We start from the raw sequence: 27922 nt of genomic DNA, 5'->3' as shown, positions 1-27922 counted from the left end.
AGTTGCTCTGTGGCATGTGAAATTTTCTGGGACCAGGGATCAAACTTGTATCCCCTGCTTTGGCAGGCAGATTCTTGACACTGAACCACCAGTGAAGTCCAGGGTCATCAATTTTATAAGTGAAAAGGGTTCTAAGACCACTGCTGCTCTAACAAACGTGTGTCAATAGAGAAGTTGTCATGTTATTATAAAGCCTAGGATGCGCTTTATTTGTACCTAGCATAGCATTGGCGAAATAGTAGGTTCTTTAATAACATATTTGAATCAGATTGAATTGAATTATACAGTAAACCATGTAAATACACATTTACCCAAGAAGGAAAATAGGTGTGTGAAGATGGCAAGTGTTTTTATATTAGTAAAGAATGCCAGGTTTACACCATATTTCATAGATTCTAAGGCATTTTTTTCCCCTTAACATCTTTGAGATGTCTTAGAATTGGTTGTGAGTCAGTTTGTCAGCTCTTTCCTTTCTTGGCGTGTCATAGATGTCATGAAATAAGGTAGTGCTTGTGTGGAGATGAGAAAACACATTGGATAGCAGTTTACTTCTTGGGCTTCAGGGTATGATGCATTAAGTGTTTTTATCAGGCACTGAGTTGACTATGGGCAGTTGACAATGGGTCCATTGTCAGAATATTCCATTCACAAAGCAAGTATCTTCATTCCAAGCTGGAAGACTATAATCCTGGAATTCAGGCTTTTAAAATAAAATGTAAGACATGATGTTAATTTTGTGTTTTTTTAATATATAAAGCTTTTTGTTTTTCAATTTAATCATAATGTTGGACCACAGTGGTGAGTATTGAGTTATTTCCATTTCTGTTGTAAAGCAGGCTTTGGAAGGTTTTACTGTGTAGTTCTTAGAAAATGAATGAAGGAGAGTAGCAGAATTAAGGTTCTTTTTTTAAATTTTTTCTTTTAATTAAAAAATTTTAATCTATTTACTGAAGCTTGAGATTTACAAGTTTACTTTTGGCATCTGGTTTTTTTTTTTTTTTTAATCTACATATTTATTTATTTATTGGCTATGCTGGGTCTTTGTTGCTGCTTGGGCTTTCTCTAGTTGCTATGAGCAAAGGCTACTATCTGGTTGCCATGCACAGACTTCTCATTTCTGTGGCTTCTCTTGTTGCAGAGCACAGGCTCTAGAGCGTGGGCTTCAGTAGTTATGGCACTTAGTTATGGACTTAGTTGCTCCTCGGCATGTGGGATTTTCCTGGACCAGGGATTGAACCAGTGTCCCCTACATTGCAAGGCAGTTCCTTAGCCACCACTGGACCACAAGGGAAGCCCTGGCCTCTGTTACTCTAAGTCTGAAGACTGTTACTGTGTATTCTGCGTGATTTCATGAGGACCTACGAGGTACAGATGCTTGTTTCTTCATCTTTAGAGCATTTGCTGTTCTGTTAAATAATTCTAGTAAAAGATAAATTACTAGGTTCTATTATTAACCTTGTGCCTCTGTTTGTGGTGGTTTCGTTGCTAAGTTGTGTCTGACTCTGCGACCCCGTGGACTGCAGCCTGCCATACTCTTCTGTCCAAGGGCTTTCTCAGGCAAGAATACTGGAGTAGATTGCCATTTCCTTCTCCAGTGCCTCTATTTAATTCTATGTCTATAAATAATGAATAGGACCATGATATGAAGATATAAAGATATTGTAGAAATAGGTATCCTTAAAAATAAGTTTAAAAAGAGAGTTAGAGCCTGGAAAAGTGAGGAGTTAAGTCTGTTAGAGAAGGAGGAAGCTGAATGTCATAGAGACCAGAGGTAAATAAGCAAAAAGGCGCCTGTGGTGATGGAGGTGGTTGGTGGCTTAGGTTGATGAAAGGACCAGAGGCTGTACATTTGTCACTGTAAATATGTGTATATTAGAGTGCAGTGTGTGTGATCAGGATTATATGAGTTGCTATAAGGTGAATAGGCTGAGCTTTTTTTACCTTTTTATCATTTAATGGACACTGTAGAACCAGTAGGGCACACCTGATATTTGCTAGAGGTATGATCTCTCATCCTTAGTCAACCAAAGAAGGACTCTTGGTAAAAAGAATTTACACACATAGGTTGTTGAAATCTGATCGTGAATTGGCAGGATTTTAATGGTGTTAGTAGAAGGGAATGCATGGATTTTATGGCATGTTACATGAGAATGATTAAGGTAATGTTTTGAAATGCATATACTTTTCCAGATATGTACTACTTTTGAAAAATTACAGTGGGATGACTGTAAGTTTCAGTGACATACTTGGATTTGCATCTGCATTTGGTTTCCTTATCCAAAAAATGAACAAAATACCACATTGTAGAATTGCGTGAAGGATTATTTGAAATAATGTTTGTAAATGCGTTTACTATGTATTTGCTTAGTTAACTCAGGAATTATAGTTGGCTAAGGTGGCACTAGTGGTAAAGAACGTGCCTGCCAGATGCAGGTTCGATCCCTGAGTCTGGAAGATTCCCTGGAGAAGTGCACGGTAACCCACTCCAGTATTCTTGCCTGGAGAATCCCATGTCCAGAGGAGCCTGGTAGGCTACATTGCCTAGGGTTGCACAGAGTCAGACATGACTAAAGTGATGTTGCACGCATGCACACTAGTAAAAGATCTGAAATAATGTGTTTGTAACATAGAGTTAGCAGGTTGGCAGATAAGGACAGGATTGATGTTGGCAAGGACCCAGCTTCCTTCTGTTTTTTTTCCCCAACCGTCTTTGTGTGTGGCTCACTTCCTTAAGGGGTCTTTCCTGTCATCACAATAATGTTTCATGCAAGAGCAGGAAGAAAGGGGTGAGTAAGGTGAAAGGGATATGAACTAGCTAAGACAGCCCTTCCCCTTCCCTCAACTTCTAAGGAGATTTTCTGAGCATCCTTTCCTACAAATTGCACTTCTTATATCCCAGGCACGAAATGTCAACTGACCAACCTTAGCTGCAAGGGAGGCTTGGAAACATTGCTTTTTGACTACCCTTAATAGTCAGAATTTTATTAATAAGAAAGAAGGGGAGAAATAGGTATTGGGTTGAGAAACCAGCAGTTGTTTGCCACAGTGAATGCTGTTTTGTTTTTTTTTTTCTTTCATACATATTTGAGAGCATTATCATTTTAGGCTTGGTTTTCCATGCCTTGAATGTTGGCTCACAAAAATTGATCTTTCAACCCTTATTCCATGTCTTCTAGGTTCTGCTTTGTTGGGGGACTGGGATTGTATGATAAATTATTTACTTGGGCATTAAAGGAGAAGGAAAACCGTTCAGTTGGCACTTTTCATTTATAATTTAGCTGGTATCTTCAAACTTTAACTCAGAGGACCTAATTTGGGAGTTTGGTCATGGGAGGTTGGTGGAGGAGAGGCAGCGCGTTATTGAGAAGGAGGACTCCCTGAAAGGTTTTTGCCCTTGGCTCTGCTGCTTCTTGCTGTGAAATGTACCTTTCGTGTTCTTCTGGGGTATATCTGTTTCCTCACCTATCAAATAAGGAGTTGGCTTAGATATTTTGAGTCTTTGCAACTTGAATATTTTTATTTTCTCTGAAGGCATTTTGTATATAACTCTTAATTGTGTATGTATGTATGTATATATATGTAAAGGAAGTGAAAGACCTTCACAGCCATATGTATACCTGGCATTGCCTTCTAGGGACTAAAGAGTTGAAAATAGCTTTATAGCATAAATTTAAAATCTTATTTTGAATCTTACTATTTTTGCAGATATGGGTAGCAAAAATAAGTACGTTTTTGCAGTTTAGTACTTTCTTGGTATGAATTTTTACTAAGGCTTTTATAAGTATGAAGTAGGAAACCCTGACATCTTCATTTCTGACTCTGAAATATGGTAGTAAAATGTTGCTTAATATTTAGAAACCTGCATTAATGTTAAGTTTGTGTAGGAAAAGCCTGTTAAATGCTCTTTCATTTCTAAAAATGGATCCTTGGAATTAGTTGAAGTATTAAGAAAGTGTAATTATTATTCAGACTGTTTTCAGTGTTAACTCATCACCTATTTACCTGAGAATACAAGTGCTTTGTTTACCATGTTTAGGTCAAATTTTGACCAACTCTCTGAATGAAGCAGCTATTAGCATTATTGTAGATGATGAAACTGAGGCAAGATGTTATGGTCCTTCATTGATAATGGGGAGCAGCCAAGTTAAGAATACACTCTGATTTTGTCCAGGGAGTGAGTATGTCTCATCGTATGTTTTAGGAGAGAGAAGCTTGTGGTTACCTCATGTCTTGTTTCAGTTTTGTTTTTTGTGTAGAGTATGTTTTGAGAGGCAGTATGGTATAGTAGATGGGAGAAGGCCTGTGTTAGAATTTCTTGAAATAAATGTAATTTCAATCAGTAAATTTCTTTCATTTTTGTTCTCTGATCCTTGGCATTATGAACAATATTTGAGAATGCAGCCATGTTTTAGAACCAGTCCTATCTAATATAAATCAACTCAGATATCTGTAATTGCTTTAAGGGATATTTTCACTGATAGATGAAACCAAGGTATTAAATTATAGATCCTTTTACCAAATTTTGGCTTATTGGAAATGTGATTGAGAAAATTGGTTGTCAGTTTTATGATTTTTCTAAATTGCTATAGAACTTCTAATCACATGAAAAGAGTCTAAGCTTGTCCACGCTGCCTTAAATTATGACTGATAATGCTATGGAACCAATTCTAGGTTGTCAATAATACTTACTGGTTAAAATATACTGGTATGCCTTGAATTTGGCTACATTGTAGATTTTTTTTCTTTCAGCTATACATTTTTATGAAAAAAACTACAAAAGCAGGTAAAACTTCATTATATTCTGGTTGTTAATTGATAAGGGTAATTCAGATAGAATTGCATGATGTTGGCAGTATTAAGTTTGCACAGCAGATATTGACTGGAAATTTTTCATTGTAGTTTACTATGAAAAATTTCAGATAAACAAGGGTGGGAAGAATATAAATAAATTCTGTATACCTTCCCACTAGACTCAAAATAAGTGTTTTGCCATATTTGCTTAATTATATATTTATAACTAATACATATAGAATTATATATTTAATATAGATATATAACATTTTATAAAAATATATTCATATATAAATATGTAATTATTGGAGTAGGAAATGGCAACCCATTCCAGTGTTCTTGCCTGGAGAATCCCAAGGACGGGGCGCCTGGTGGGCTGTCGTCTATGGGGTCTGCACAGAGTCGATCACGACTGAAGCGACTTAGCAGCAATGGGAGCAGCATGTAATTATATATATTTGGTTGAATCATTTCTAAGTTGCAAAAATAATGGCATTTTAGCTTAACTACTTTTAACATACATCTTCAAAGAGTCAGGACTTTTCCTATATAACCATCGAACCATTATCACATCAAATAATTTTAACAATAATTGCACTTAAATCATGTAACTTCCATGGAGGAAATATTCAAGTGATGAGACTATTTATTCATTTTCAGAGTAAGAAAGCATATTTTCTTTTTTCTTTAAATAATTTAACAGTATTAAAAAGACAAAGTACCAAAAGATTACTTTAAAATCAATGCTATCCTAGTAAGGAAAATACTTTTCACACATTCTAATAATTTATAAATTCAGCATTTAAATTATAATTTAAATTAGCTGTTACAGCTGCTAATCTTCTAACCATTTAGCAATTTACATCGAATGAACTTGACATGTACCTATGTTCATTGAATTGATTTTTTTAAAGCAAAGCAACCAAATGGAGCCTAGATTAGCATTCATTCATTGTACATATATTTATTTTTTACAAAAAGCTGCAAAGGTAGGATACATTTTAGTAAATTTTCAGTTGTGTATGATTTTGGAGTAGATTCTTTGAATTAACTGAAAGTTGAGCAGAAGGAACCCTTTTGATTTGAATATATATTAAAATCTTTAAAAAATAGATTAATCCATTTTTCTGCCCTCAGAAAATGTGGAATGGTAAGTACAGTTGGACCCTCAAGATTAAAGACCAGAGCCAGTAATGCAGTCATCCTAATAAAAAATAATAGTGACTGCCACAGAGGCCATTGAATCAGTTAAGTGAGACGGTGTACTTAAGGCTTACTGCAGTGTCTGATCTGTAAGCATTCAAATTTAAGGAAAAATGTGGAATGTGTATTGATCTGAAGCTGTAAACACCAGGACATTTACAAGATTGCCTTTTTTTTCCCTTTTGATGTATTCTATTTATTTGCTCATTTAAGAATGTTTTTGAAATGATGAAATTTTTTGAGCACCACAACAAATATGAGGAATAAGAGAATGACAGTAAAAGAGAATCTGTTACCCAGTTTTGTCTGGTCTTAACATTTTGCCTTACTGCTTCAGAAGGTTGATTGATTGATAACTTGCGGGTTCTTAGTTTCCCTGACCAGGGATTGAACTTGTGCCCTTGCATTGGAAGCGCAGAGTCCTAACCATTGGACCGCCAGGTAATTCCCCAGAAAATCTGTTTTTAAAAAAGAAATAAGATCTGATTACTTTCACTCCCCCTTGGAATCCTCCTGTATTTCACTTCCCTCTCTCTCTTCATGAAGTAGAGGTAGCAACTTTCTTGAATTATCTTTCCAATCATTTTAAAAGACTTTCTAATACATGTATATGTCCATAAATATGTAGCATTATCTTGCATGTTTAAATGATATCAGTACTTACTACTTTTGAGATTTGATTTTGACAGGAGTAGATCTACTTCATTTGTAACTCATTTTTTTTCCATCATAATATTTATTACAAATCATCGTTCTCATGATTGGTACTTTTACTGCTGTTGCAGTGGTCAGGGAGAGGCATGCATCTTTGGTGGTCTCCGGTAACTCATTTGTAAAAGTTGCATGCATTTACCATATTTTACTTATCCATTTTGTTAATGTACATTTAGGTTATTTCCAGTTTTTCACTACTGTATATAGTGCTGTAAAGAACATTCGTGAAAATCTTTTTGACCGCATACGTTTCTCTAGGGCACTGTTTATCAGGCTTTTTTGTTTATCGAACACAATAAGAAATGTATTTTACAATGAGATGCAGCATGTATATAAATAAAATGTATATATGTATACATATATGTAAAATAGAAACTTTACTTTTGTAATAATAATATTTACCCTGAAAAAGTGATTACTCATAAACCCTTGAGATACCTCTCTTAAAAAGTGCTAATCAGGCTCTATATTTGACAGATAATGGCTCAGTGTATATAACTTGAAGCAGAATTGCTGCTCTTAATGGTGCACATCTTCAGCTTTGATAGACATGAAAAAATTGCTCTTGGAAGTGGTTGTACCAAACTTGACATTTGCAGCAGCCTGTGAGACTTCCTGTTTATTCATACCCACACCAGCATTTGTCTAGCTGTCTAACATTTGCCAGTCTACTGGATGTGAAATGGTATCCCAGGGTTTTCTCAGCCTGTTTTCTAATCAAATATTTTGAGTGCCTTTTCTGTCAGACCCTTTGCAAAGCAGTAGAGATGCTACCAAAAGAAGAGACATGACTTCTCTGTTCTAAGAGAGAGAGGTGAACTTTGCCAGCCTATGAGTGGCAGAGGTGCACAGAGGAAGGAGCAGCATGCAGCCCACTGGGTACTGTTGTTGCAGTACAACAGTTTGCATGGTCTTGAAGAAGTTTGACCTTGGTCTTGAAAGATGAGCAGGCATTTTCAGACAGCACATAAAAGTTGAAGGACATTCCAGGTGGAGAGGAGGGAACTAGGCAAAGACATAGAGGTGTAAAACCAATCATTCAAAGAATTAACTGAGTGTTCATGACTGTGGAGAATCCCAGGATTGGGTGGCTGAGTGAGAGAAGCTGTGGACATGTGGGCAGGCTGAAGGAATTGAGCACTGCCTGCATTCACAGGCCTCAGTGGAAATTTTAAGCAGGGTATGTAAACAGGAGTTGTTGTTTTTTTTTCAGTCTAAAAATGAATTTTTTGTATTTTAAAAGTTAATCTAGTTTTTGTTTTTAATTTCAGTTTCAGGCTCATTAGCTTGGCTCTTTATTTATTACTGCCTTTTGAAACAGATGATAGAAAGCGATATTTCTCCTCCAAACTGGGATTGGTCATTTGCTTTCCAAAATAGAAATATTTGTAGCCTTGCATGTGATGCATTTGCTCTCATCCACACTGCTTGGTTTTAAGTGGGACAGCAAACGGTCTTCATGGTATTTTTTTTCTATCGTCAAATGGGTATAGGTTTGCATAGAATTGGTGACTTTAGGAATTTGTGGTTCTGGACAGTCTTTCATGGTGATATTTTCAGTCTTCATCTCTTTCGCTGCTTCATAGCAAATACGAGTGTAGTTGAAAGAACTTCCTTAAGAAAGCTTGAGTGTTTTCTGTCAATCGACTCTGTGTGTGTATAAATGATATGAGAGGTCTTTCTGAGGTCCTGTCTGCTTTTGGCATCCCTCAGCTGCCAGTTCTTTTTCATAGGAGCATTTGTCTTGCTTTAAGGCGTGAAAGTTGAGGCCTGCCAGCACCTAATTTAAATAGGACAATTTTAGAGACCAGGTTGGAGACACCAAATGTATTTTGAAATTCTCCATGCCTTAAAAGAATAAATGTTAAAAATCTAGCACAGAACAGTTAGCACTCATAATAAATGTCACACTTGCGTTTGTTTTAAGTAGAGGTATGTTCTTTGAGATGCTGGGTCAACACTGGCTATTGCATAGATGTTATTTTTAATTTAGGAAAATCATATGCAAGTAGATACCTAAAATAACTTTTCTAAACTTTGCCGTGCAAAGTCTTTGTTGTTTTTCCTAGCTACTTGATACCCTAAAAATACCGATTTTCCTCCATGAGATCTCTAAAAAAGGCTTTTTATTAGTTTAGGACTTAATCCAGGGAGAGCTCTAATTGAGGGAATCATACCTGGTATTAAAAGAACTAGACAGAAGTTTGTGTTGCCCAGTTATCCTGCCTGTGTCTTTCATCTCAAACTGCCCCCCCCCCCACAGTGTTGATTCTCTCAGCCTCATCCTCCTATCACCCACCCAGCCTGTAACACACGCACGTGCACACACACACACACACAAATACACACAGTTCAATAGGTGAGGGAAGAGAGGGGTGTGAGGGTCCTCAAGATGGGAGCTGGGCCTGTCGTATTACTTACTGCCTTTAGCAAGTATAATACATGTTAACACCTTGGCAGCAGAAGTAGGCTGGATCAGTTGGATACAAGGTGACTGTTCTAAAATAAACAAAATGAAACAGTGTAATCTTGACTTTGTGGGCAACATGTGAGACTGAGCAGAGGAGACTTTTGCAGATGGTTTGGCCATTAACTGTAAGCATGCTAGGAGTATGTTAGGCAAGTGGACAGGATGTTCCCTGTGTGTACTGTATAACCTTGAAATCTTGCATCTATTTCCATTTCCCCAGGAATGAAATCTAAAACAGAAAAGCTACTTCCCTGTAGTTTTCAAAACAAAAGTCAGGTTACTATTTGCTTAGTGGTGGACATGATGGCTCTGGTCCTGGGTTTGATTTTGGGGGAGGATTTCTCTTTTTAAAAAATTCTGTTAGAACTTGAGCACAGATAAATGGTTTTGGAAGAATGAGAGGAAAGCCCAGGACTTAATCACTGTGCATATTCTGTAGAAAATGGCTGAGAAATATAAACCAAATCTGTTGAGAGCTGTAAAGGCTGAGCTTGTTGATTTCTGTGTTAGATAAAGCCAGTGCTATATCTGAAGACTGTTTTCCCATTTTTCTTAGATCCATTTGGAATTGGATATATTTAATGGCAGAGGATTACTATGTTAAGCCAGTTATAGTGCCCATTGAAACTTTATGTTTAGAGTATGAGAGTCCTTAAAAAAAAAAAAGGCAGAAGTCATTTGAAGAAAAATGAACAGGTGCAGCACTGTAAGCCATTTGAAAATGTAAAGTGCATCTGAGAAAGCCTTCTGAGAGTCAGAATGCTTTATGGATTTCTTGTCTTGTCATTAATAATTGAACTTGGTGTGAAAGACATATTTTAGCTGGATGGACTTACAAGACTGGTAAAGGACAAGGAATTTTTTAAAATTATAGATTATCTTTGCAGTTCCTTTGATCTGTTTCTGTATCTTGAGCTAATGATTGAAAGAAAAATCTGTGGAACTCAGTATTTTTATGGCTTTTGAGATGGGGTGGGGCTTAAAGGGTACTGCGTGTTAGGGTGGGGGGAGTTCTGGGCAGGGCTCGTGGCCCACTCATCCGGTGCTTCTGCTCTGGCCACAGGTGCACGCAGACTGTTTTACAAAGAGTTAAAGTTCTGCTTCTAACAGATGCCTTTCCACTGTTTCTTCCTGGTGCTCTGAAAACCATATGTGGGGGGAAGAGAGTCTTGTTCTGTTTAAAGGTTAAGGGCGTTGCCCTCCTGAAAGCACCAGTAGTATTATTTAATATTTATTTTAAGGTTTGAGGCAAGAGATGAAGAAAACTTCTCGACATTTAACAAAATGGAGCCAAGCCATCGTTTGTTTTTTTTTTGGGGGGGGGGTGAGGGTGGGGTGGCAGTGTTTTTTCTATGACTCCTTTAAAGCTATAAAAGTTAATGTCATATCCTCAGGAAAAGATGTTGCCTCCCTTAGAGATCTGTTTTAGGAGGGTTGGAAGCTGACTTGTCATTTGGTAACTTAAAGTGATAAAATGTGGGGTTTTGGTTTGTTTGGTTTTTTTTTTTTTTTTAGTGTTTACTACATGTCAGGCATTGTGCCTTTGGCACTTTTGATATCTTAGTCCTCAAAATAACCCCCAGAAGGAAATCCTATTGTCATTTTTCCTGTTACACAGCTGAGAAACCTGAGGTTTAGGCTACAGGCTTCCCTGGTGGCTCAGTGGTGAAGAATCTACGTGCAGTGCGGTAGATACAGATTTGATCCTCTGGAGAAGGAAATGGCACCCACTCCAGGGTTCTTGCCTGGAGAATCCCACGGACAGAGGAGCCTGGTGGGCTATAGTCCATGGGGTCTCAAAAGAGTCGGACATGACTTAGCGACTATACCCCTTATGCCAAGTTAAGTTGCAGAGCTGGATGATAAACCCAGTCACTCAATTCTGTAGTACCGGTATTACCCCCGACCACATGGAGAAATAGATGGTCTTATTTCCCCGAGGGAGTGGACTCAGAAAAGATAAGTAGTTTACTGTCATGAGGCTGGTGTTGAAACAAGATTTCAAACCAGTTTAAAGGGAACACCCATGTTCTTTCCATTAAGTGTATTGTATTACTTCTTAGAGTACATTATAATATCTGATTTACTGAGATCTTTTTATTTCTTGTGTTGGCTGCCCTCAGTTTACACAGAGAGTTGCTTAAAAAGTTCATTTGTGAGATGGTAGTTTGGAACTCAGAGTACGTTGTCTTCTGGCAACAAGCGTACCTGGTTGTCGTTCCAAGGCCATAGCCCCTTAGAGCAATCGATACATTTCACCTTCTTATGCCTGTGATACCAACCTGGGTTCTAAGATCTTTGAGTTTCAAGAGAGTAAGAGAAGCAGATAGGTATGTGTTCCTGGTTGTTTCCAGGTTCCGTTTGTCCCTTTACAGATTTTATCTCCCTTGGTGTGGGTAACAAACTAAAAAGAATGGGTTTTAGGATAAGTCCAGAGCCTCTGAGGTCAGACCTGGTTCTGACTGTGGCTGCACTAGTTACCGGTTCCACCCACTCTCCACTAGGTGACTGAGATGAGGCTTTTAACATTCCTCAGGCTGAGTTTCCTCATCTGTAAGATGGATGGGTACCATCATCGTAGCACTGAAATGAGAGACAAACAGGCACTGAGTGCTCAGCATAATGACTGAATGTGAAAGGTGTTCTGGAAATGATGGCGGTGGTGATGGAGAGGGGGGTGTTTTTATTCTGCTTCTGTTACCGTCTCTTCTGTTACCAGAGGTTTTTGTAGCGGTGAATGCTTTCTGGAGTAGACTGTGCTGTAACCTCCTGAATTGGATTTAAGGTACAGTTTGGGATTCCATTTATTTTGTAGTCATGGGAATCAGTAAATTGCTTTGTAGTTTAAATACTGTGTTCTTAAATTATGTGTTGTAAATTTTTATATACTTTAAAACCTTGATTTTAACTGAAAATACATTAGTTGATGAAAGGCTTTGATATTAACAACTTCCATGAGCTTTTTAAGTTTTTGCTGCATTTGAAAACATAATGTACTTTTTTCAAATGGAGAAACTGAGGTAGGAAGTAGGGATGGACTCTTGCTGAAGGGCTATTAACTAAAACAGGGATGGGCCAAATAGTAAATACTCTGTAAAGAATCAAATAGTAAATATTTTAGGCTTTGTCAACCATACAGTCTTTTTTTGCAACTCTGCTCGACTCTGCTGTTGCAGCACAGAAGCCGCCATCAGCTATTTATAAGTGGATAGGCTTGGCATGGTAGAGTCAAATTATATTTGTAACTCCCACCTCTTTCATGGTTTGTGGACACCTGGACTAAACAGAAATGCTTGGTTCAGTCTCATTTTGAAGCCCTGTCTTGGTCCTACATCTCTCTTTGAAGGTTGATGTAGATTTTTTAAAGGTTGGTTTGCCTGTGGGCTTGATCCTCATTCTTCTTTTCACATAACTTTCCTTACCATAAAATGATTCATATATACACACACATTGGGCTTCTCTGGTGGCTCAGCAGTACAGAATATACCAGTGCAGGAGACATGGGTTCGATCCCTGGGTTGGGAAGATACCCTAAGGAAGAAAGTGGCAACCCACTCCGGTGTTCTTCCCTGGGAAATCCATGCACAGGCGCACACACACCTGCAGCTGAATTGTTTCCCAGACTCTAGATTAGCATAGCTGCCTGCCTTCCAACTTCTCTCCAAGAACACCTATCCCAACAAGCCCCTTAACATTTCTGGTACTGATTTTAACACTGTATTCTTCAAAGTCAGACTGTAGTCTTTTTATGTGTGGTCAGTCATCTGTTTCCAAGTGGGAAACCGGAATGTTCCCTTAACTCCTCCCTCATCCTGTTTATTCTGCCCCCCCTTGAAATCTTTACTCCCCCGCTTCTCCCCATCTGTACCACCGCTGCTGTATTCAGCCTCCCATCATCTCCCTGGACTATGGCAAATCACCTCACTTCAGGGCTCCCTGTGTCTAGCCTCTGTCTCCTTCCGGTCTGCCTTTCATTTTGCTGCTAGAGTGATCCTGTTTCTAGTATTACATCTGATCATACCACTTCCTGCTTAAAAAGCCTCGGTGGTTCTTCAGTCCCTGTGTTCTAAAGCCTGCCCTTGGTGTAAAGGTCATTTCAGTAGAGAGGCATTGCCTTCCTCCTGTGAGAATCTGAGGTGCAGTGCTGCACCCACTTGGCAGGACATGAGCCTTTGGAGAGGACAGTTACTAGCCTATCTATGTAGTTCCCTTTCTCTTCTTTTGGCTAACTTTGTTTATTCTTTTTTTTTCTTTGAATTTTTATTGTAATGACTAATCTTTTTTTTTTCCTCGATATTCTCTCAAAAATGATCCAGTGTATGAATTCTTATATCTTTACTAAGAAGTCCTTTGCTGTCAATTTGCACTCCTCAAGTCTTGCCTCGTCCTCAGACGCCCCATCTCCGTATTTGCCTTAGATGCTTTCCTGCCTTCTGCATTATTTTAATAGCACCCTTTGTGTTCCCCTTAGTCAAGCAGTTACCACTTTATAATCAGTTTGTGCTTGTGTATCCAACTCCCACCTCTTTCACGCTGCTCCTTGGAGAATAGATCCTGAATCTTTTATACTTTGTCCCCTGCTGCTAGAACTGTACCTGGTACACCTGGGCTTGGACATTTTGAAGAATGTTAATGTTCATTAATAAAGAGGTAGGGACACATGTATGTTTTTCTTTCCTTTTTGGGGAGTTTTTATTTCTACTCTTCTAAGGGAATTAAAAGCCTAAGGAGAGTGTCAAAAGGAAAGTTTTGGCTAGGGTCTGTGGTACAAAGAATGCTCAGTGAACAGGCCTGGGACTTAGAACCATCCCCTTGTATGCTCTTCATGGCCTGGCAGCTCACTTCCTAGAGCAGTGGAGCTTCAAGGAGTGTGGGCACACTCTGATGAATCCCTGCCACCCACTGTCCCCACCCAGTTATCAGTAAGGGCAGGGGATGGTAGTATCCTGGTAATTGTTATTTCTCCCACCTGATGTTTTCTCCCTGCTCCTTCCATTTCAGAGTTCTTCATGATGATGATTCTATATCCTGCTTCCCTTCTGAGAGAGGGGCTCTAGACACAGTGAGGTTCAAATAATGATGTTAGCATCTTAGTATGGATGCACGTGTACTTTCTAATAGAAATGTTGGTATAGATGAGGATTAACAATTCGAAGTAAAATAATATACTTCAGAGATGAGTTTCAGCTCAGTTCAGTCGCTCAGTTGTGTCTGACTCTTTGTGACCCCATGGACTGTAGCACGCCAGGCTTCCCTGTCCATCATCGTCTCCCGGAGCTTGCTCACTCATGTCCATCAAGTCGGTGATGCCATCCATCCATCTCATCCTCTGTTGTCTCCTTCTCCTCCCACCTTCAATCTTTCCCAGCATCAGGGTCTTTTCCAATGAGTCAGTTCTTTGCATCAGGTGGCCAGAGTATTAGAGTTTCAGCTTCAGCATCAGTCCTTTCAATGAATATTCAGGACTGGTTTCCTTTAAGATGGACTGGTTGGATCTCCTTACAGTCCATGAGACTCTCCAGAGTCTTCTCCAACACCACAGTTCAAAAGCATCAATTGTTGTATGGAGAAAAGGGAACCCTCTTACACTGTTGGTGAGACTGCAAACTAGTACAGCCACTATGGAGAACAGTGTGGAGATTCCTTAAAAAACTGGAAATAGAACTGCCATAATGACCCAGCAATCCCACTGCTGGGCATATACATTGAGGAAGCCAGAATCGAAAGAGACACATGTACCCCAGTGTTCATCACAGCACTGTTTATAATAGCCAGGACATGGAAGCAACCTAGATGGCCATCAGCAGACGAATGGATAAGAAAGCTGTGGTACATATACACAATGGAATATTACTCAGCCATTAGAAAGAATACATTTGAATCAGTTCTAATGAGGTGGATGAAACTGGAGCCTATTACACGGAGTGAAGTAAGCCAGAAGGAAAAACACCCCACAGTATACTAACGCATATATATGAATTTAGAAAGAAGGTAACGATAACCTTGTATGCAAGACAGAGATGTAGTGAACGATCTTTTGGACTCTGTGGGAGAGGGCAAGGGTGGGATGATTTGGGAGAATGGCATTGAAACTTGAATTATCATATGTGAAACGAATTGCCAGTCCAGGTTCGATGCATGATACAGGTGCTCGGGGCTGGTGCACTGGGATGACCCAGAGAGATGGGAAGGGGAGGGAGGAGGGAGTGGGGTTCAGGAGGGGGAACACATGTACACCCATGGCGGATTCAAGTCAATGTATGGCAAAACCAATAAAACCAATAAAATATTGTAAAGTAAATAATTTTAAAAATAAAGATAAAAACAAAAAATAAAAAAAGCATCAATTCTTTAATGCTCAGCTTTCTTTATAGTCCAGCACTCACATCTGTACATGATTACTAGAAAAACCATAGCTTTGACTAAATGGACCTTTGTTGGCAAAATAACGTCGCTGCTTTTTAATATGCTGTCTAGATTGTTCATAGCTTTTCTTCCAAGAAGCAAGCATCTTTTCAATTTCATGGCTGCAGTCACCATCTGCAGTGATTTTGGAGCCCAAGAAAATAAAGATGAGTTTAATTGGCTTTTATTTGTGAGACATGAACATTCTGAGTTTTAAGTAATGAACTAAAGAACTTTTGAAACAAAACTTGTCTGTTCGCTAAGGGCTTGCCTGCTGTGGTGAACATCATCCTTTGTCCTTTGTTGTACCCCACCTCTTTGTGGACCCTGATTGCTTAGTTTTGCAGGTGACCTAGGGGCTCTATGGGGCTTCCCTTATTGCTCAGTTGGTAAAGAATCTGCCTGCAATGCAGGAGACCCCAGTTTGATTCCTGGGTCGGGAAGATCTGCTGGAGAAGGGATCGGCTACCCACTCCAGTATTCTTGGGCTTCCCTTGTGGCTCAGCTGGTAAAGAATCCGTCTGCAATTCGGGAGACCTGGGCTGGGAAGATCCCCTGAAGAAGGGAAAGGCTACCCACTCCAATATTCCGGCCTGGAGAATACCATGGACTGTATAGTCCATGGGGTTGTAAAGAGTCAGACACGACTGAACAACTTTCACTTTCACTAGGGGCTCTGTAGAAAGGCAGCCTTTCTTGGGAGGAACTCCAGGTTGGCCCCTGGAAGGTGGGTTGGAAAATAGGAAGGAGGTGCATGTTTGTACTTTCTGCAGTTAAATCAGAAAGGTTCAAACAGTTATTTGCTGTCATATTTAGAGTACACTTTGCTCATTTTGAATGTGAGCCTATGCAGATAGTTAGCTGGAGCCTCTAAAGAAAAAAATCTCTTTATTCCTAAGTGACTGCTCAGTAATCTACATAACAAATGAGCCATTTTGCTTCAGAGATGTGAAATAGGCATCTATAAGTGAATGGTTTTTGAAACTAAAGTTGTTAAGACAAAGTTCATCTTTTCACAGTAGGGTTTCCCCAGAAAACCCTCTGAACTTTATTGAAATGCAACTAGTTTGAACTTGGAAAGCATATTCCAATAATAGGCCCATGCAATTAGCCTCTACTATATTGGAGTGAATGCTGGAATTTTTTGTGTATTATCATCATCAATTGGTGTTAGTCCCAGGGCAACCACATAATAGCTATAAAACCTTGATTGAGAGATGCAGACAAAGGTTTCTGTCTTACTCATAGGCATGCTTTAGTTCTTGAAACTAAATAAATGTTAGGCTCTTAAAATCTTAATACTTTTTTGGTAACCATCTGTCGATGGTAAGATTAAGAAATGGTGCTTCAGAACAATGTGATTATTTTGAATTAGACAAAAGTGTCGAGGGACTCTTCATTTAGCGCCATATTCATACGAGACCTTGTGTAGAATTGACACAGTGGTGTGCTGGTGAATGCTGAACAACCACCCATGGGGGGATAAAGCCCTTATTTGTAGCAGTTACTGATTTTTGAGGTCTAAGTACTCCACCATGCCTGATTTTAGACTACAGATGGGAGGTCACTGAACTTGGGAAGAGATGCATGTGATCAGCAGGCTTCAGCACACTGCTGAATTCACCTCAGTCACTAAACCTTTGGAGTTTTACAGCCTGTACTTTTAATACTTGTCTCATTCCTGACTTGGCGATTGTCCTTTCTTTCCAAAAATTAGCATTGGGGATGTATAATGTATTAATAAATACAATAAAATTTGGCAATTTCTAGTGTAGATTTGGTGAGTTTTGACAAATGTATAGCTAGCGAGCTGGTGAATTCACTCGGTCGTGTCCGACTCTTTGTGACCCTGTGGACTGTAGCCTACCAGGCTTCTCAGTCCATGGAATTTTTCAGGCAAGAGTTCTGGAGTGGGTTGCCATAATATATAACACACCACAATCTTGTTACCTTCTGCCTCTTCTGCATGCAGTTGCCAGATTGATTTTTCCAAAAATCTTGCTTTGCATCCACCACCCTGGTTTTTCCAAAAATCTTGCTCTGCATCCACCACCCATCTGTGCATAAAACCACTGGCCATATACTGTCCATAGGATGAAGGACAGAACTCCATGGCCTTGTGCTCAGCTGTCTTGCCGCTCGGTGGCTTCTCCGGCCTTGGTTATTACGGCTCAACTACATGAATCTCTTATTCAAAAAAAAAAAAACAGAACCAAACAAAACCTGTTCAGCTAATTCTGGCACAGTTCCTGCATCCATCCCGTTGCTTATATCTGTACTCTGCTTGTAGCACTGCTGTAACTTCACTTTGCCTCTTTTCTTGACTGTCTTGCCTTTCCGTAAATCTGGCTTAGTCCCCATTTTCTTCTTACACAATCAGGTCTTGAGTAATTATGCCCTCATCTGACTGAGTGTACTGCTGTTCGGCCTTTTAACTTTGCAGTCTATATTGAAATCTCAGGTTTTTTATGGAGTAATTTGGTCTTGTCTAGCAAACTTGTTAACTGCAATAGGGTAGAAAATGTTGTACAGCTCAAATTTCAGCACATGGCTTTGCTTAAAAAAAAAAGACAATAAATTGTTCTTGTTGACAGTAAAATTTTCAGTGGCTCTTCAAAACCAGTCACCAGCTCAGTGACACTGTTGGGGTGAATAGTACTGTGCTGTATTATAGATCTCTTAGGGGATGAAAGTTTGATCATCACAGTGAAAAAAAATGTATAAATGGACAGTCAAGTTTCTCCAAACCAGTGTTAGTTATTAAGATGCACATTGGCGCTTTTATCTCTGCCTCACACATTCATCCAAAGGTGGTTAGCATCATGGACTTTGAACTCTTGGCAAGACTTAAACATTTAAAGTAGGTCCCAAAAGAAAAGCCTTTGTTCCTTTCAACCAGCCTTATTTCACTTTTTCAAGTCCTAGTAAGAAGTCAGTAGGGTGTATCTCATTGATTTCCTTCCTGTTCAGGAAGCCATATTATGGTATTCTGAAATAACTTTTGTGTCTTTTTTAGCGACTGTACTATAAGCAATTTGTTTTACTTTCTCTGTTTAAAAAAAAAAATTGCAGATGTGCTTGTTGAAATCTGACATTGAAAGATAACCTAACAAATATTTAGGACAATTATAGGTGCCTTTCTCCGTTTCACAGCCTACCTTGCAGATATCTTTTCTTCCATCCTTTAAATAATGGATGTATTCAGGTTCCTCATCTTTTGGTAGTTGGCATGCCTTTCTTGGGTGCTTTCATCTATGATTGCTCAAATACAAATGTCTCCAAATTTAAAAAATTTCGTGTCTCTGGAGTTCCAGTCTTGGATAGCCAAGTGCCTACTGGACATCTCCAGTTACCTACCCTTCAGAGACTACAGATTCAACATGTCCTCAGTGGTACATCGTCTGTAAGTCTTATGCCCACTCTCAGGCGGTTGCTTTCTTGCTGAATGGTATCAACCATCCCCAGATAACTGAAGCCTAAAACCTTGGACTCATCCTTGGCATGTCCCTTTTCCCTCACCTTCCCTATCAGTCAGATCCACCTCAAACATTTTCCTTAAATCCTTTTCCTTAACTCTGTTTAAAGATAGGCTAACCTCATGCTTTGTTGGGAGTTTTTAATTGGGGGGTGAACTAAGAGCAGATCCATTTCCCTGGCCTCAGACTAACCAAACTCGTGAGTCTGAAATTGGAAAGCTAGTATATAATTTTCAGTGTATTCTCTCCTAGACATAGCTAGAAGCCCATACCATAATTAGAATGTTATCTGAGAAGGAGTCAGAACAAAAGTGATGCGATGAATCAAGTATTTAATGGCTTGTCATGATCAAATGATGCTACCGTCCGTCTCTTAACAAACAGGGAGATCCTTTGTGACCAAAAAACTCATCCGTGAGCAAAAGGTCCTCCTCTCCTGCCCACTTAGTTCAGTGGCCCCTGCCAGCCTTTCCCTTTTCCATTGTTCTTCAGTGCTTGCAGAGCAGACCCTTGTTGTTAAATACCTTGTTTCTTTCTTTCTTTTTAAAAAAAATATTTACTTTATTTATTTGGCCTTGCTGGGTCTTAGTTGCAGCATGTGAGATCTAGTTCCTAGACCAGTGGTTGAACTGGGCCCCCCAGCATTGGGAGCAAGGAGTTTTAGCCACCGGACCCCCAGGGAAGTCACTGAATGTTTCTTTACATATATAAGTACGTTCTTTCTGGCTCTGCTTGAATCTTGTTTGCAGCAAACCAGGCTTTCTGCTTTAGATGGCTTGTGCCTCTCTCTCATTAGCCATTATGTATTGATCTTGAGTTGAACTTTGAGGGCCTTCTTATTTTTTATGTTGAGAGAAAACTTCATTGTAGCTGCCAAGAGAAAAGGCCCATCTCCCCTAGGGTTCAGCTGGCATCATTACCTCCTGAAAACACCCTCTCCATTCCCCACCCTTCTGACTTTAGAGCATCCTCTGTACTCCTCTGTAGCACTTCTGGGTAACCCTTAGCATAACACTCACTTATTTCGCTGCCTGGCAGTTGGTTGCCTATTTCCCTACAAGAACTTGAGCTCTCTGAGAGCATATCCCACTCTGTAGCCATGGTGCCTGGCACTCACTTTATTTACTGTAACCAGTGTTTATTGAGCACCCACCATACTCCAGACAAAGAATAAGTCAGATACTAGGTTCCCTGCCATCTTGGAACTTACATTTTCTGGAGGTTAGGGAGAATGAGATTAGACAAAATAGTACTACAGTAAGACCTAGAAGGAGACAGACCTTAGGCTGAAGTAAAGAATAGTTGGGGGTCTGTTGGGGTATATACTCCAAGTGATGAGAAAGATTAGTGAGGAAGTGGCATTTAAGACACAACATAAAGGATAAGAAGAAGCAAGCTATCTGTAGAAACAGGGAAGGCAAGGCTAGCCAGAAGCAGCCATCGCAGAGGCGCTGAGAAGGGCAAGAGCTTGTATTGCAGGGAAATGAAAGACCAGCATAGCTCGAAAGGGAGGCAGAGTAGGGCATGAATGTGTCGGTTATGTTATGGGTTCAGATAAGTAAAATAAGACAACGGTTGATACGGTGATTCACACAGGTTAAGATTTGTTTGCAACTGGATTCATCATTATTTGTTAGAACTTGTGATTCTAGATGTTCTTTTTGTGTATTCTTTTCTGGAAAGATAATTTTCACAAATAATGATTGGAAGAGAACTGAGAATTTGTCTTATGTGTGAAACATAGCTTACAATTGGCCAGACACTCATAAGAAGTTCCTTTTTATGCCTAAATTTATCTCCCTAGGAACCTGTAATACAGCCAGTTTAGCCTTCTGTATCATTGAGAATTTTTCGCTTAGTCTTACTGACCATCATTATTTTCTGCTGGTCCACCTACTATTTCAGCACCAAGTCTTCTCTCCCCTCAAGTATAATTTGTCATAAAGTTCATTCAGCTCTTAGTAATCTCGTAGAAACTGGCTTCCTCTCTGTCTTCCTGCTCCCTGTCAGCTCCTCCCTGTTCTTGCTGATCAGATCCCAGCTGGCCTTCCCATCACTGGCTCCCAGACAGCTCTGCAGCCTCGCTGGAGTTAATCTTCCTAAATCAAGACAAGACTGAGCATATTCCACCCTTCTCCAAAAGCTCTGGTCTATATAGACAGTGTTGAGCGGCTAAGGGTACTGACTTGAACTAGGCTGCCTGGGTTTCAGCCCCAGCTCTACAACTTGCTGGCTGCGTGAGCCTGAGAGGGTTACTTAGCCTGTCTTTGTAATAACAACTTGTCTCCCTGGGCTGTTGTGAGGGTTGTAAGTCAGTACAAAAGGCTTAGAATGGTGCTCAGGGCATTGTTAAGTGTTGAAAGGGCTAGCTGTTAATATTTGTGACTGAAGGGGAAGTAGCAATTTCTTAAATTGGGGAGGGGCTGCACCGGCAGAGAAATTGGGCTGAATGCTATCTTTGGAACAAATTATAGGTTAATTATCCCCTCATTAGCAATTGCTAACATCAATATTATTAAGGACCTAGGCATATTAAAGGTAAAAAGTCATTATGTGCTTAACTCTTCTCAAGATTGAAGAGCTGTAATTTCAGCTTTGTAGGTTAGTAACTAAGGTAGATTAGATGAATAGATGTACCTTGTTAAATCTGAGGTTACTGTCTTGGAAGTATTCATGATAATAGGAAGTACTGAGCCTTAACCTTAATCCTACGATATATTTACTGTTGCCTCCTTTGTGCATTGAGGGAAATGAAGGCATGGAGAGGTTAAGTGGCCTGCCCAAGACCCATGTGGCATCTCGAGATTGACACTAATGAGCCCACTCTCTAACCACTAGAATTCCAGACAGTATTATTGTGAGATCTCTGTTCCTGGAAAAGAGCCCTATTCCTTTGGGGAACCGGAACTCTGCAACCCAGGGATGTGGTGAAACTGAGTGGCAGGGATTGGTACAAATTCTCTGCCATCCTGTCAGTCTCCAGCCTGTGTCTATGCAGCCCTGGATTTTACTGTCTGAATAATGCCGATGCTGGATATTGTCTCTTGCTGTTAGAGTGATCATAGTGGTTTTAACAGAAAAATTGTTCATTACACTCAGCACAGTAGTCAGGTATTGATCCCTGGGCGGCTTCCCTTCTGTCAGCTGGAATATTCATAAGTCACCTTCCTTGGCTGTCTAGCCAGCGTATACTTGGGGAACATATGCCACCTGATCAAGCCTGAAGAGTGAGGAAGGTAAGTTTTTGAGGGAAGACATTCAAATGCAGATACTCAGATACTCATCTTGATGGGTTTAAGCATCAAGAGACAGTCTGTCACAGTTGAAGGACAAATAATGTTAGATACATTTATTTCTTTGTTTGCTTAGTTTTTTTAGGGTGGTGATTATTTCTTTGGGAAAAAAAAAATTCTGAAAAGGAAAAATCTTATAGTACTGTGTGGCTTCAGTTCAGTTCAGTCGCTCAGTCATGTCCGACTCTTTGCGGCCCCATGAACCTCAGCACACCAGGCCTCCCTGTCATTAACCAACTCCTGGAGTCCACCCAAACCCATGTCCATCGAGTCGGTGATGCCATCCAGCCATCTCATCCTCTGTCGTCCCCTTCTCCTCCTGCCCTCAATCTTTCCCAGCATCAGGGTCTTTTCAAATGAGTCAGCTCTTCGTATCAGGTGGCCAAAGTATTGGAGTTTCAGCTTCAGCATCAGTCCTTCCAGTGAACACCCAGGACTGATCTTCTTTAGGATGGACTGGTTGGATCTCCTTGCAGTCCAAGGGATCTCAAGAGTCTTCTCCAACAAAAGCAACAATTCTTTGGTGCTCAGCTTTCTTTACAGTCCAACTCTCACATCCATACATGACTACTGGAAAAACCATAGCCTTGACTAGATGGACCTTGGTTGGCAAAGTAGTGTCTCTGCTTTTTAATATGCTATCTAGGTTGGTCATAACTTTCCTTCCAAAGAGTAAGCTTCTTTTAATTTCATGGCTGCAGTCACCAACTGCAGTGATTTTGGAGCCCCCAAAAGTAAAGTCTGACACTCTTTCCCCATCTATTTGCCATGAAGTGATGGGACCAGATGCCGTGATCTTAGTTTTCTGAATGTTGAGCTTTAAGCCAACTTTTTCACTCTCCTCTTTCACTTTCATCAAGAGGCTCTTTAGTTCTTCTTCACTTTCTGCCATAAGGGTGGTGTCACCTGCATATCTGAGGTTATTGATATTTGGCTTAGCAGTGAATATTTATATGCCCATTATTACGAGATCTTTCTTTTGTTTTCTGTAGTCAGGGGTTAACTGTGTCTTTTAGTAAGTTGGAGACTAACAGTTCTTTAAATGTTGAATATCTGTTGTTGAGGGATTCAGTTCTATAATTCTTTTGTGAGAATTCATTATTTTGTATGCTGTAACAGCAAAAGTAGTTTGGTCTAAGGGGAGCTATTTAAAATATCAGAAGCACCCAAGAAATAAGAAGTTAACATTCTACTTGAGGGGATAAGTAAAAATATAAATGATCTAAGTATTTACAGAAATAAGTAAGATACTACTCCAGTTGTTTAACTGAGTGATGATGTCAGACTAAACTTGCCTTGTTTTCAGCTTTTTTTGTCCAACATGGTGGGATCCTTTTCCTCTGGGTGACCCAGCCAGGGCCACACGGAGAAAGAGCACTGGCCAATTTGAAGCGAGATGGCAGTTGGGGTAGTTTTTAAAGATTAACTTTGTTTCACTTTAAAAGCTTGAGTGCCAATTCTGGTGAGAGTATCAGGAAAACAGGTTGGCTCATATGACAGTGTTATAAAATGATTGTATGCAACCTTTCTTGAAGGACATTTAGGCACCATCAAAAGTACAACAAGATTCATGTACTGAGATGTTCATTATAACATTGCAATAGCAAAATACTAGCAACAACCTACTGTTCACTAATGGATGCTTAGTTATTTAATTTATAGTACAGGGATATTTCACAGGCATTTTTTTAAGGGACCTTAGGTCTATATGTACTAATAAAGATGTTCTCTGTGAATAACCCAAAGAAAGGTGTTTACAGAAGGGTTTACACCTGTGTGTCTGGGTGTACATGATGATGTTAATGTGTGTATATACACATTAATATAAGCATTAATATAAACAATAGTAACATCCGGGCAAGTGGGATTAGAGAGAGGAATGGGAACGCTGCTTTATGCCCCCATCACATTTTAAAAGACAATTTTTTAAAAGCCTGAAACTCAGTGCTCCACCGTAAGAGATTATTTAGTCATACCGTAAGGTGTTCTCAGAGCTGCACTCTGCCCTATGATTGTGGGCCCAGAAAACTGTCTCGCTCAGTGGCATCTGAGCCTATCAATCTTCCTTGTCCCCGTGGTATAAACACGGGAGCGGGAAACCTAATAGTTTTGTCACCTTTTCGGTACCAGGTTTTCTTACTATATATACACCCACTGTTTGTATGTCTGGGTTTATTTTTTCTTGTTTTGCTAAATAACTTGATTTTTTTCCACATTCTTTAATTATTCAGGAAGTAATCCTTGTGAGAACCTTGATTTTTTAAAATTTCCTAGCAATGACTCATAGCAATACAGCCTTTATTCTATTTACTGTTTGTATATAGTTAAATGTCAAACTTCTGTTTAAATTATTATTAAGCTAGCTTCCATATCACTTACTTATCATTCCCATGGCTCTTCATTGTACCCAACAACCCATTTCTTACTATGCACTAACCATTTCTGTTGGTCTCAAGCTAGCAAGCTCACTAGCATGAGAGGAAAGCTTCCTTTCTCAGCTCTGTCACCTGTTACTTATATGCTGCTTTAAATAGCTGCAGGCTCCCTTGTGGTTGTATCGCATTGCATACCTAGTTTACAGTTCAGTTTCACCTCACATCTCTTGACTTTCCAGGGTTTTCTACTGTTCAATCATATTGGGGTTATTTTCTTATGGTAGGTTTTTTCTCTAAAAGCTGTTCCCCCCAACGCACCCCCACCACCATTTTAAAGTTTCTTTTGCTTATTTTCAGTATGGACTTTTTTTTAAAGCAACAGTCCAGTTTCTGTTGAAATTTTTTATCCGAGTTTTTTTCATTTTAATTATGTATAAAGGTAATAAATGAAGGCAGCTTGTAACAGCTACTTGATCATATCACATAGGACATTTGCCTACTCAATATCCTTTTATATACTATAGTTTTTAAGCAGAATTTCAGTCGAGAAGACAATGCTATTTTCTATATCACTTTAGATTACTTTTTAATCCTTTTCTTCCCCCATACTTTATCCAGGCCTTTATTAAATTTCCAACAGAGCTATTACCTCTCATAAGTCTTCCAAATGGGTAATGGAGACTGGGCTCCACTGAATGAAGGCACATTCATTTGTTTTGGAATGCAGAGTTCTCTACATAGTGGATTGCACTTTAATTTAGCGTCCTGCCCAGTGTATTTATCTGTAGTTCTGCCTTTTTCAGTGTAAAATCTTGACAATGGTCTTGAACCTGTTACTTATTCCTTTGTACATATATTGCTTTAAAAAGCCTGAGTCTGTGCTGCTCACTTCCAACTTACAATTTTTATGAAATCAAGGTTGTTGTTAACACTTGACACCCGCTTTGCCCAGTGAACATGGTGGAGAAGTAAAGGGAATGGCAGGTATTGGTCATTCATGATCTGGGAAAGAACCATGGGGTGAGGAGGCCCTGAGACCAGGGCTATGGAGCAGTGATTTGTAAGAGCAGGCCAGTTGTTATCTTCCCCTCTTTCATCTGGGTTTACAGGCATTTGTTTTCATTTTAAAGAGCTTGCCTTAAGAAATTTTCCTTGAGATTATTGAAGTCATAAAATTATGATGGGGAAAAACTGGTCTCCAGAGACACAAGCTCGTAATTAGCCAGTGCCGAGAGGGAAGGAAGAAGAGCCATGGCCTGGGTTGCACATCTAGGTCTTTCCATCTGTGGCTCCATGACCTCAAGATGTGTTGACTGTTCTTTTTTTCTTTTTAAGAGGATGACTGACTGTACATTGATACCTAAGATCTTCTCATTTCTGTGATCCGTTGTTTTTCACTTGTCCATAATCTTCATCTCCTGAATGGGTACCACTGCTCAGTATTTATTAATTTTTGCACATCACTTTGCAGTTGTAATATACTATATGTCACTTGTAGAGTGCAGAGGAAATATTTCCTTTAAAATGTCACTGCTTACTGTGAATGAATATGCCTTGATTATCAAACACATAATTTTATTTTCATTGATTGGCATTGTAGCTATATGTCAGGTATTAGGGTAAAAACTGCTCTGCTACATTTAAAACCAACAGAGGAAGTAGGTTGTCAAGGATTTTCTGAGAAGAGAAGAATGCTGGAAGTATGAATACAAATACACTGCATAGATATGCCGTAAATCCGTATTAGCTTCTCATTAAGAAGTTGCTTCGTGATGTGCATTGCCCTGCACTGTGGATGGCTTGGTGAAGTAGCGTGCATCACAGAAGAGAGGGCAGAGTATGTTTTAAATAGATGTTTCTGTTAAGATTTTGCAGATGACCACTCATGTTTCTTGATCATCTCTGGGGAAATCATACATTGCCTGTGACTCTGACGTTTTCAGGTACTGCTGTCGTCTGTCAGGCCGAGATTCCCGTGTTTCTTTTCCGGCCTGCTGTGATTAGGTAGTGTGCCTTTGGAATGACAGGGTTCTTTCTGTTTGCTTCCGTGGCGTGTGGAGCATGGTTTCATGTACCTCCATACTGAGGACAGGAGAACTGGAGATTGTAATTAAGTACTGGTATCTTTCAGTGCCTGCCAAGCAGGAGATGTGGGTTCAATCCTTGGGTCGGGAAGATCCCCTGGAGAAGGAAATGGCAACCCACTTCAGTATTCTTGGCTGGGAAATCCCATGGACAGAGGAGCCTGCCGGGCTACAGTCCGTGGGGTCAAAGATTCAGATACAACTTAGTGACTAAACTACAACAATAGCAATCTTTCAATGTGTCCTATCTCTAAAATTTTTCCCAGATCTTTTTTTTTTTTTTACCAATTTATCTAGATCATTGGTTTTGATTTCATTGTGGACTTGATGTCACAGGAATGTTCTGTGACTTGAGAATCTTGCCAGTCTTTTACTTTTTTCTCTGCAGTTCAAAGGTGTATTCCAAGTTTGCAGATTTAAATTGGACATTTGACCAGCTGATTTAGTTCTTTGACAGTGAGTGTCACCTTTTCACAGAAGTAGAGAGTAGTTAAATATATGTATAGTCTTCTGATTAAAAAAAAATGATAAGTATTGGATATTAAAAGAAATAATTTCATTAAGATGTTCAGGTGTACACAAAACTAAGGGTTTAATTTGCTAATGCCCATTACCCAAATTGAAATTTTGTTAATTATCAGTATTTTCTCCCACATCTGTTTCTCTTCTTTCTGAAATGTTTTAGGGCAAATCCCAGACATTGTTACCTGCATCTATCAGTAGGCCCCTCTTAAAAATACTAATATTTTCTTAAATAACCGTAAGAACATTATCACACTAGATCAGTGATTTATTTTTAACATGCTGTGAATCAAGCTGTAACAAACCAAACTACGAAAAATTTTGTGAGTTATTTAAGAGTAATATACTATTAGGTAATACATTATTATTTTGTGTATGTGGATTTATACATTTTTAGTTAATAATGAACAATGTGTTGTTGCCATAAAATAGCAAAGCATCAAAATTTGTATATTAAAGTGCTGTTGCAATTTTATCAGTAGCCTTCTAAATGTTTTTAGGTGGTTAACCTGAATTTGCACTTTTTAGAAAAGTTTCTAGTTTTTAAAGCTTTTTAGAAAATGTAAATCTTATTTCTGTTTTGACTATA

General features: G+C 39.3%; 1 protein-coding gene across 12 annotated transcripts in view; it reads left to right on the top strand.

The window, feature by feature from the left end:
* The window catches only part of UBE2H (ubiquitin conjugating enzyme E2 H), a 112527-nt gene that overhangs the window by 31531 nt on the left and 53074 nt on the right, over positions 1-27922 (top strand). Inside the window, exons 3-5 of one of the 12 annotated variants that reach the window (XM_069588375.1) lie at positions 4750-4783; positions 6366-6435; positions 11898-11963. The exons of 6 other annotated variants lie outside the window; for them this stretch is intronic. The gene's annotated coding sequence lies outside the window, so the exon portion shown is untranslated. Of the gene's footprint in view, positions 1-3323; positions 3445-4749; positions 4784-6365; positions 6436-11897; positions 11964-17356; positions 22296-27922 lie in introns of those variants that run through there. 5 more of the 12 variants (XM_069588382.1, XM_069588376.1, XM_069588377.1 and 2 more) reach the window with 5 other exon arrangements.

This window comes from Ovis canadensis, chromosome 4 (assembly GCF_042477335.2).
Source record: "Ovis canadensis isolate MfBH-ARS-UI-01 breed Bighorn chromosome 4, ARS-UI_OviCan_v2, whole genome shotgun sequence".
Taxonomy (NCBI): Eukaryota; Metazoa; Chordata; class Mammalia; order Artiodactyla; family Bovidae; genus Ovis; species Ovis canadensis.
Note: the sequence above shows the minus strand (reverse complement) of the source record. Positions and strands in the feature narration are given on the sequence as shown.